Here is an 8848-nt window from a genome sequence, read left to right as displayed (position 1 = left end):
TCCTTCCTTCCTTCCTTCCTTCCTTCCTTCCTTCCTTCCTTCCTTCCTTCCTTCCTTCCTTCCTTCCTTCCTTCCTTCCTTCCTTCCTTCCTTCCTTCCTTCCTTCCTTCCTTCCTTCCTTCCTTCCTTCCTTCCTTCCTTCCTTCCTTCCTTCCTTCCTTCCCCCTCCCTACCTACCTCCCTACCTCCCCTACCTTCCCTATCTTCCCTACCTCCCTACCTCCCTACCTCCCTCCCTACCTCCCTACCTTCCCTATCTTCCCTACCTCCCTACCTCCCCCCACTCCCTCCCCTCTCTTTCTCTCTCTTTCTCTCTCTCTTTCTTTCTCTCTTCCTCTCCCTCTCTCTTTCTTTCTCTCTTCCTCTCTCTTTCTCTTTTGCTCTTTCTCCCTTCCTTTCTTCCTTTGTCTCTTACTCCCTCCCTCCCTTCCTGAGTCCTTCCTGGAATCCTTCCTTCCATATATCTTTCTCTCTGTCTTTTCTTATTTCTTTCTCTCTCTGTCTTTTCTTATTTCTTTCTCTCTCTTTTCTCTTCCTTTCTCTCTCTTTCTCACTTTCTTTCTCTTGCTTGCATTCTTTTTCCATTGCCTCTCCCATTTCTTGCTGTGAGATTTTCTTTGCAAGAATGAGTATGAATGGAATAAACAGAACACTGTCCTGGATTTGTACAATACAAAGATATAAAAGAGAGAAGAGCAAACCCGCTGCACTGAAACATTCACGGCTGAAGATACAGAAACCAGTTGTATGTGCAATCACTTGGTGGAATAAATACACAGTGACACTCAAATCCTGACACCCAAGCCCCACTGCAGTGAAGCCAGAGAAGAGATTCGTCCACCTGCCACTGTGTGACTACCCTGGCATCTCCAGAGCTTTCAGTGACTGAACAAAATGTGGTTTTGCGTGTGCCATTTTCCTGGTGTCCTCTGCCTGGAGGCCTAAAAGCCTTGCCTTTGGAATGGTATGGAACCCACGAGCAGTTTTTACTCACTCTAAATTTCCAAAGATTTTCTGAAGGTATCCATCTGATTACTGGAGATCAAGTCACTGCTGTGATAACCTGCATTGTGCATCTGTATTGTGTCACTGATACCCACCATGATGACAGGGGGAGGGTTGCTATTTGCTTTGGCTTCATCTCTCAAGAGCTTTAGGTATTTCTCACCTACAATCAGACTTGTTAGGAGCTTAAGGCATAAATCACCTGGGAGAAGAAAATTCAAAGTAGAGCCCATCCATTATCAAAAAGAAAAAACCAAACAACTCCTGTTGATTAAACTCAACACAAAATATTTTCTCGGTTCATTCCAAAGCAAGGAATATGTTTTTTAAAATAGTTCAACCAAATGCCACCTTGAAATTAATTTGATTCAAAGCTAACTACAGCCAAAGTGGGCTTTTCATCAGACATACCCAATTTTTGCCTGTTATAATTCAGTATAAGGTCTCTTGTCATCTGCAAAGTTTTATCTAACTGTGCCCACTGTCCTGGTGCAAAGTACCTATCCCAGATGCCTAACAACCAGGAGATATGGTCACAGTCAGAGTGGCCCCTTGATGTGCTGTGCTATTGTTGCTTTTTCATGTGAACAGCTGTCTTTGTTTCCCACAGGTATTTTGCTTTCTGCCCAGGAGCAGTGAATGAACCACTTCATCTGAGCTGTGAATTACAGCCCCAGAATGAGCAAGGATCCTGCACAACAAGAGCACCTGATCTAATCTTTCCTCTTCCTCTGTGCTGAGATAAAGTCAAGGTAAATTCATTTTGAATGTCTAAGTTCATTCAGTGACTGACAAGACCTCTTTTAATGGATCCAGTACGAGTGATGATCCCAACCAACACAACAATCATTGTGTACGTGTGTCATGTATCAATGGAAATGTGTATTTGTGACCCATCTGTGTTACACCAGTTGCTGTGATTCTGTTTTCCTATTCCTACTCTGAGAGGTGACCTTTATGAAGCAGCAGAGGTTTTGTTTTTAAGAGCTTGTGGTCAAAGCAAAAGAAGTGGGAATGGTGGAGGTGCAGACAGGGAGACAACTAAAGAGACTTCACAATTTTGAAGTATCTAGGCAGAATTTGTGGGAAAGTTCCTGCAAACCACTTCTGCTTTTAAAGGGTCTGCCCAAAACCACATATTTGGAACAGAGATAGACCAGAGATGAGACCTTAGTAGGGATAGTGAAATAAGGCCTTCCCCTCCTCATTAGCTTAAATTTTAAACATTCACTTTGTCCAACATTTCTGCGGCCCTAAAGTGAGGATTTTTGTAACTACTGTCCAGAAGAGTAGGCAGGACAGCTGTGCTTGTTGATGTGAGATCTTTTCTTTGGGAATGGCTAAAGAGAGTGAGCTGGAATCCTCCACTCCCCTCCCAGGTGGTACATGGTGATTAGTTCCAAGTTCATATTAAATAGGATTTCCACTAATAAAAGCTGATTTTTTAAGAAAACTTGTACTTTTAGAGAGAGTTATTCTTTGCCTGCATGGAGACACAGGATGCCCGGTGCAAGCAGCACAGAATCCGAGTTTGCACACTGTCCCTCTGCCCCATGGTGAGTGCCCTCGGTGTTTTTTGTGCGGTAAGGCAGGAGCAGCTCACAGCAATTTTGGGTCATTGTTCAGTCAGAGACTGGAGGACATCCCCATGTGCCACACCAGGTTGGGCTCCACCACGAAGGCGTTCATCCTTGCCATGCAGAATAGAGTAGAGGGCCGTGTCCTTGGCAAAGCCCCCGCAGCAACACAGTCCCCACACGTATCCTGAGGCCCAGTGGGTGGAGGCAGTGGGGAAAAGCATGCAGGCATGCAGCACTTGCTGTCTGGCACCACGTTGTAGAGCACCGGGTGTAGGTGGCACAGCTCCAGCCCGTAGTGCTGCCCCACCAGCTCTGACAGGACCATGCTGTACAGGGCAAAGAACGCCACCAGGCACCAGCTGGGGCCTGCCCTCCCCACAGCCCAGCAGTATGCACAGCTCAACACTGGCCCCAGGAACAAGCCCAGGCCCAGCCACCCCAGGATCCTTATGGGCTTGCGGTTGAAGTAGTGCTGTAGCCTCTTGGGATGGTACAGCTTGAAGTAGAGAATGTCTCTGAGGTAGGGCTTGGAGAACCAGGCCGAGAAGAGGTGCTGCAATACACAAAATATCTCCTCCTCTGGCACAGCACCATCTTCCCCGAGGAGGATGTACTCTGGGTTGTACACTAACAGTGACTGCTCCAGGCTGAAGACATAGTCCTGCTTCTCCTTCTCAGACCGGTTCAGGCTGGGGTCAGGATTCTCTCCAGTTCTGTCACAATTGACCATAGGAAAGAACCTGCTCAGCAGCCTGACATCCTGATGGCTGCTGGGGTCTGACTCCACATTACAGAGGAGCATGCAGTGGCTCTGACAACGCGCTCCACATTTCTGGAGAGGTGGTGGAAGTGGGAGGCCACTTGCAAGACATAGTGGAAGTTATTCCACCTCTTCACAGTGATAATAGTGATCAGCAGCAAGGGCTGGAAGATATCACTGCCAGAGGCCTCAGAGGCATTTGGCATCTGCATCTTCTCAAAGTAATGGAGGGCATCCTGGCCTTCCTGCTGGTTCAGCTCCAGGAAATCCCCGCTCATGAGGTTCAGGTGCCAGCGCCGCACGTAGAAGTAAGAGTGAAGGAGACGGTGGCAGATCAAAGGTGCCAGCACACAAAAAGTCACCACAGTCAGGGTGAGGAGATGGATGAAAGGGCTGGACCAACGGCACCACTTCCCACAAAGCTTCCAGGCTCAGTGTAATATAACTGCTGCAGAAAGAGGGCACTCCTGCACTGCTTAGGCCCTCAATCCTTCACTTCCAAGGCATCCTTCTCCCTGGACTGCAGGATACCACTGGGGCCATTGCTGCCAAACCTACACAGGTTGTCCAAGCCTAGAAAGGAAGAAAAAAGGATGGTTACTGAAATAGGAATTGACAGAGAAAATAGAAAGCAGGGGACTAGTCTCTGAGTAAGCTAAAATGCAAGGCTTCTGTGGAATCCCTTATGCTGGAGGCATCACAGAATAGTCCTGGGAGGTTGAGGACAGATGAGCCAAACTTAGTTTCCAGCAAAAGACCTCTAAGGCCTTTTTAGCACAAAGGAACTCTGATCTAATAAAGCCCAAAAGGACTTTGTGTGTTTGTTACTGTGCTTCAAACACAGACAAGGTGGATGCAGGATATGTGAAAATCCCTTTCTGTTAAAGGCACAGAACTCAAGAATTTCCGCCTGGTGACCGTGGCATAACAATGTTTAGACCACAGACACGAAGCAAAGCCAGATGTTTTGTATCTTAGTCTAGCACATATTAGAGAGAAACTTTTACCTCTTTGGAGTCACACATGCTTCCCTCCTGCTGCTCACACACTTCCAACTGTGGATTTTTTCACTCTCCTCCCTAGAGTGTGAGGCATGGACCTGTGTATGCTAAAGATAATGTGTGTGTCTCTTTCTCTCAGATGTCTCCTCCTTACTAGACCCTGTGAAATAGATGGGCACAGCAACATTAACATGTTGTAATTAAGCCATTTACTCCTACTTCTTATCTAAAAGAATGCAATTTAAAAGTATATGCCTTGAATTTAAAACTGAAATATTCAGATAAATATATAATATTTTTGTACACACATACACACTCACTTTAAGCAAGCATTCACTTTCACACAAGTTAAATTTAGCAATATTTGACTTTTCTGTTCTGTTTCTCTGGCTGCCTAGACATCTCACAGCCTGGTTTTCAGAAGCTTACACAAAAATCAGGGTAATTAGACTGTTCACATGAATTTTCTTATGTCACTAATCTTGTTTTTAATCTACTGGATTGTTCCTGGAAAAAATATCTCCTACATGTTTCAAAACTGCAAAATTTTAGATTCCTCCAGAATATAAGAGAGACCATCTGCCTTCTCCTTCCTTTACCATGAGAAAAAGACAAAAATTTCTGTACAATTACATTATTAAATTACTCCTTTTGGCCTATCTAAACTTCTCAGTGTCAGTGAGGAAAGCCATTTCTTTCCTAACATAAAAACAGCTGGATGAAGTCATTTGGTCAGAGCCATAGAGTCATCTCTTTACAAAAGAATGAAAGAGGGAAACAAAAGCAGGCTCTTGGAAAATGTCAAGGAAATGTCATAGGCTGTCACAGTCCCAACTGGGCCATAGCAGTGGCTGGAGTCATGGTACTCACACAAGTGGTCCTTTACACTTTTCATCCTATAGCAGCACCCAAACTGAAACTTTTGTGTGAAAAGCTTTTCTACACCCCAGCCTTACACCATGCAGAAAAGTTGCCAGCTCAGGACCAGCTTCTCTGCTGATGAATCCTCTCTGGCAGAGACAGAGCCCTTGTGGTGCTGTGTGGGAGGCAGGCCTGGGGAGAGCAGTCCAAGGTTGCCCTGGGAAACCACTAATGTATAAGACTCCTGCCCCTGCCTTCCCCATGTCTATCATATGTTGCACCCTCCCCAGTTTCTGTCAGTCACTGTTTGCACCATCCCTCAGTTCTAGAAAGTTCCATGTTCTTTGGTTCTCCATTGGTTACTCTATGCTAACCACTCTTTCCCCTTATTCCCATTGGTTCTAGTTATGTTACCCCATCCCTGCTCCTCCCCTGAGCCTTCTTCCCATTGGTCCCTATGTACCCTGACCCTTCCTATCCTTCCCGTGTTATATGTCGTGACCCCTTCCCTGGAGGAGGCTCTTGGAGTCTGTTTCCCTGTCATCCTCCTACTTCACCTTGCAATAAACTCATGGGAACTACAACAGCCCAAGTGTCCTCTCATCTCTGCGGTGGAAGATTGGATTATGCTATCTGAGGCCCCTGTAGACCACTCCCTCAGAAGACTCCTGGTGGGACCAAAGGTCCAGGGCATCTTTAGTGCTGTGATGAACATCTGCTCAAATCTGAGGAAGCCAATGGAAGCTTCCCAAGGAGCCATAGAGATCTCTTGTAACATACAGGCATGCTGACAGGGAATGTACATATATCCTCAAATTCCAAAACCTAATGTCTCTGTCATGAGCTGATCCCTGTTACTGGGCCAGATGGCCAGCTTTTCTTATCTGCAATTCCTCTTGTTTCTGACAGCTTTTAGTAGGTCAGGTGCCAGATAGTATTTCTGCAATGTGTCAGGCCCCCCTTGACAACAGCAGAAGCCAAGCATCCACAGATCTGATTTTTTGCACTTCCATGCCAAAGTGCGAGTTGGGCTCCTTAGAATATACAAACCATCCCAGCAAGAGCTGTGCTGCTAAAAAACATTCAGAGGAACCTTGATGGTAAGAGAACAGTAGTTTTTAAATTGTATTTGCAGGTACCAAATATATCTCTCACCTCCTCAAGTACTGCTGAAAGCAACTGTTCTTTTGTTGTTCATAAATGACGAATGGCATCTGTTATTTTATCATCAGATAAACCAAGCAAAGATTAGGGCTGCTGTACTTAAGCTCTTAGCTCCCTTAGAACTGATGTAACACTCTTACAGATTAATGACAGCTTGAAGTGTAAGAGACTTGGCTAGAGAGGGGCAGAGGACTTGGCTCTTAGGAAAAGTTACGTGGTGCATGAGATAGAAATTGAAGGTTCTGCTGTCTGTTTTGATCTGCCATTCCTCAGGGCCTGTCAGTGAATGTACAGACCTCTTCGGTCCAAGGAGATGGAACTTAAGCACCATTAGAACAATAAAAGTGCACAAATATGCGGGGTGTAACTGTGACCAATTAGGTAACACCAGAAACTGCTGACTTAAATCTTGAATAAAAATTTAATCATAGGCTGGCTTGCTATTCCCATCAGACTGTGTTAACTTTTACAGGTTGTTCATAAAAATCCATGAGGCACAGCTTGAAAGCTACTGAACTAAGAAAGGAGGGACATAGCTGTGGCAGGTGAATGACACTTTGCCCATTTTGTTTGAACTAAGAGGATAAGACCATGCCACCAGTGAAAGAGGCTGTGAACTCAATATATATTAATTACACTTATTTCTCCAAGTTCTGTCTTGTTTCTCATGTGTATTAATTTTTCTCTGTCACATAAACCTGAACAGAGCTCATTTCACCTGGCTGTGGTCCCTGCAAGGCAATCCCATGGGAAAGCAATGCTCCCTCTGTTCCTACCCAGCAGTCAGATCAGATGAAGTGGGAGTGGAGAAAGTTTACTACTTGTTTTACTACTTGTGCCTGAGGAATATCCACCCTCTTTCTCCCCTCCCCCAAACAACGCATGAACCAGAGTGTTTCTCCTGCACAAGAAGGCGTGCTGAATGGAATTGCCTTGGTTCTGGGGGTTCCTGGTGATATGCTTGAGCCCCGAGGGGAGAAAACGAGGTAAATGCAGGAGCTGGAAAAAAAAAGTGTGGTACAATTAGTAATGCCCTTGTTGGACAGACAAGAAATCAGCAGGTTTCACATGTGCAAGAGGATGTTCCTTCTGGTTTTTGTGCTTGTGAATGCTTGCTGAACTGATGTACCCTGATGGTTGTACATAATTTATTTTCTCAGTTACTGCAGGAGAGAAGCCAGCCCAGGAACCTGTAGTGTACATCAGCATTTTTCATGTTTTGCTGCATCACAGCACAACTGTAGATTTCCTCAACAGCCTTGGATTCTAAATGTCAGCGACTTCAAACATTGGGTTTCTTAGCTGCTCCTCACTACCTTCAGGTAGCACAAGGTAAAACAATGTAACGTGTAAAGCACCGGGATTAACAGCAGTTACCTCAGTGGGGAGGGTCAAAGAGTAAAAGGTGTGTTAGATAAGAAAAGCTGGTCTCACCACCACTCTCTAGCCCTCCTTGCAGGACACACACAGAGGACATTTCAGTGTGCCCATGATAATAAAAGGGTTTTTAAATCATGGGAATTTGGGGGCTGGAGGGAAAATTAAGCTTAGTAGGCCCTGAGAAAATACCCTGGGAAAGTGTAGGCCTTGTACCTTGCTAGAACTGCACCTGTGTAGCTAATACATGATAAATGATATAATTGTTAGATGTGATGATGTGTGGGAACTCAAAATGTCTCTCAGACATTTTTAGAGGTTCCAGGCCTTAGTCAGAAGCATTCTAGACCCTGGCAGACAGCTGAAAAACAGCTGTGATTTTGAGTTTGAGCCATGGAATGAATTACCAACTTTGGAGGTGGAACAAGCAATCACAAAAGGTTAGATAGTATAGTATAAGTAATTACAAAGTAGAGGGGAAATTTTTTTTAGTACAGGGGGGTTTTAGCACATGTACAGAGGGGTTTTCACTTTGTACGTGGGGGTCAAAAGTTCTAAGATGGAGGAAAGTGGGCTGATCCTGTTCTTCCTCCTTCTTCTTCCTTACCTCCATGTTCTTGGTGATGTTGGCACTCACAGATTGGTTTGGAGTAGAAAAACACTTGGCAACGTAGGTAGTAGGTATTGGGGAATAATTGTAAACATGTTATACATAATATATCATATAAAAGATAGCAGCAGCCCTGGGCAGGGCGAGAGACGAAGAAGACAGCAGATAGAGAGGATGTCAGTGTGTGTGTGTGCCTCTACCCAGGCTGCTGATCAAACAGCCGCAGTCCAAGAACATAATTTGTTAGATAACTAGCAATAAACTGCCTTGAGACCGAACAGCTAAAGCCTGCGGAGTTTTTCTTTGGAAGCACGGGCTGGAGGAGGAATTTCACCACCATATGAGACCCCAGAGCAAGGCCGGGGTTCTCACAATGATTGTTTAGTAATTAAATATAATTACTGTTTAATCATAAGACTAATCATGAGAAACTGTGGTCAGAGGCTTGAGAAAGATCACGAGAAACTCATGCTTGAATAAAGTCAATGTA

General features: G+C 44.9%; 1 pseudogene; it reads right to left on the bottom strand.

Annotated features, from left to right (window-relative positions):
* Positions 1 to 2631: 2631 nt before the first annotated feature.
* Positions 2632 to 4370, bottom strand: LOC110481210 (GPI-N-acetylgalactosamine transferase PGAP4-like; annotated as a pseudogene).
* Between the last annotated feature and the right edge of the window lie 4478 nt (positions 4371 to 8848).

The sequence above is a fragment of the Lonchura striata genome, chromosome Z, assembly GCF_046129695.1.
Source record: "Lonchura striata isolate bLonStr1 chromosome Z, bLonStr1.mat, whole genome shotgun sequence".
NCBI lineage: Eukaryota > Metazoa > Chordata > Aves > Passeriformes > Estrildidae > Lonchura > Lonchura striata.
This window is presented reverse-complemented; position numbering and strand designations above follow the sequence as displayed.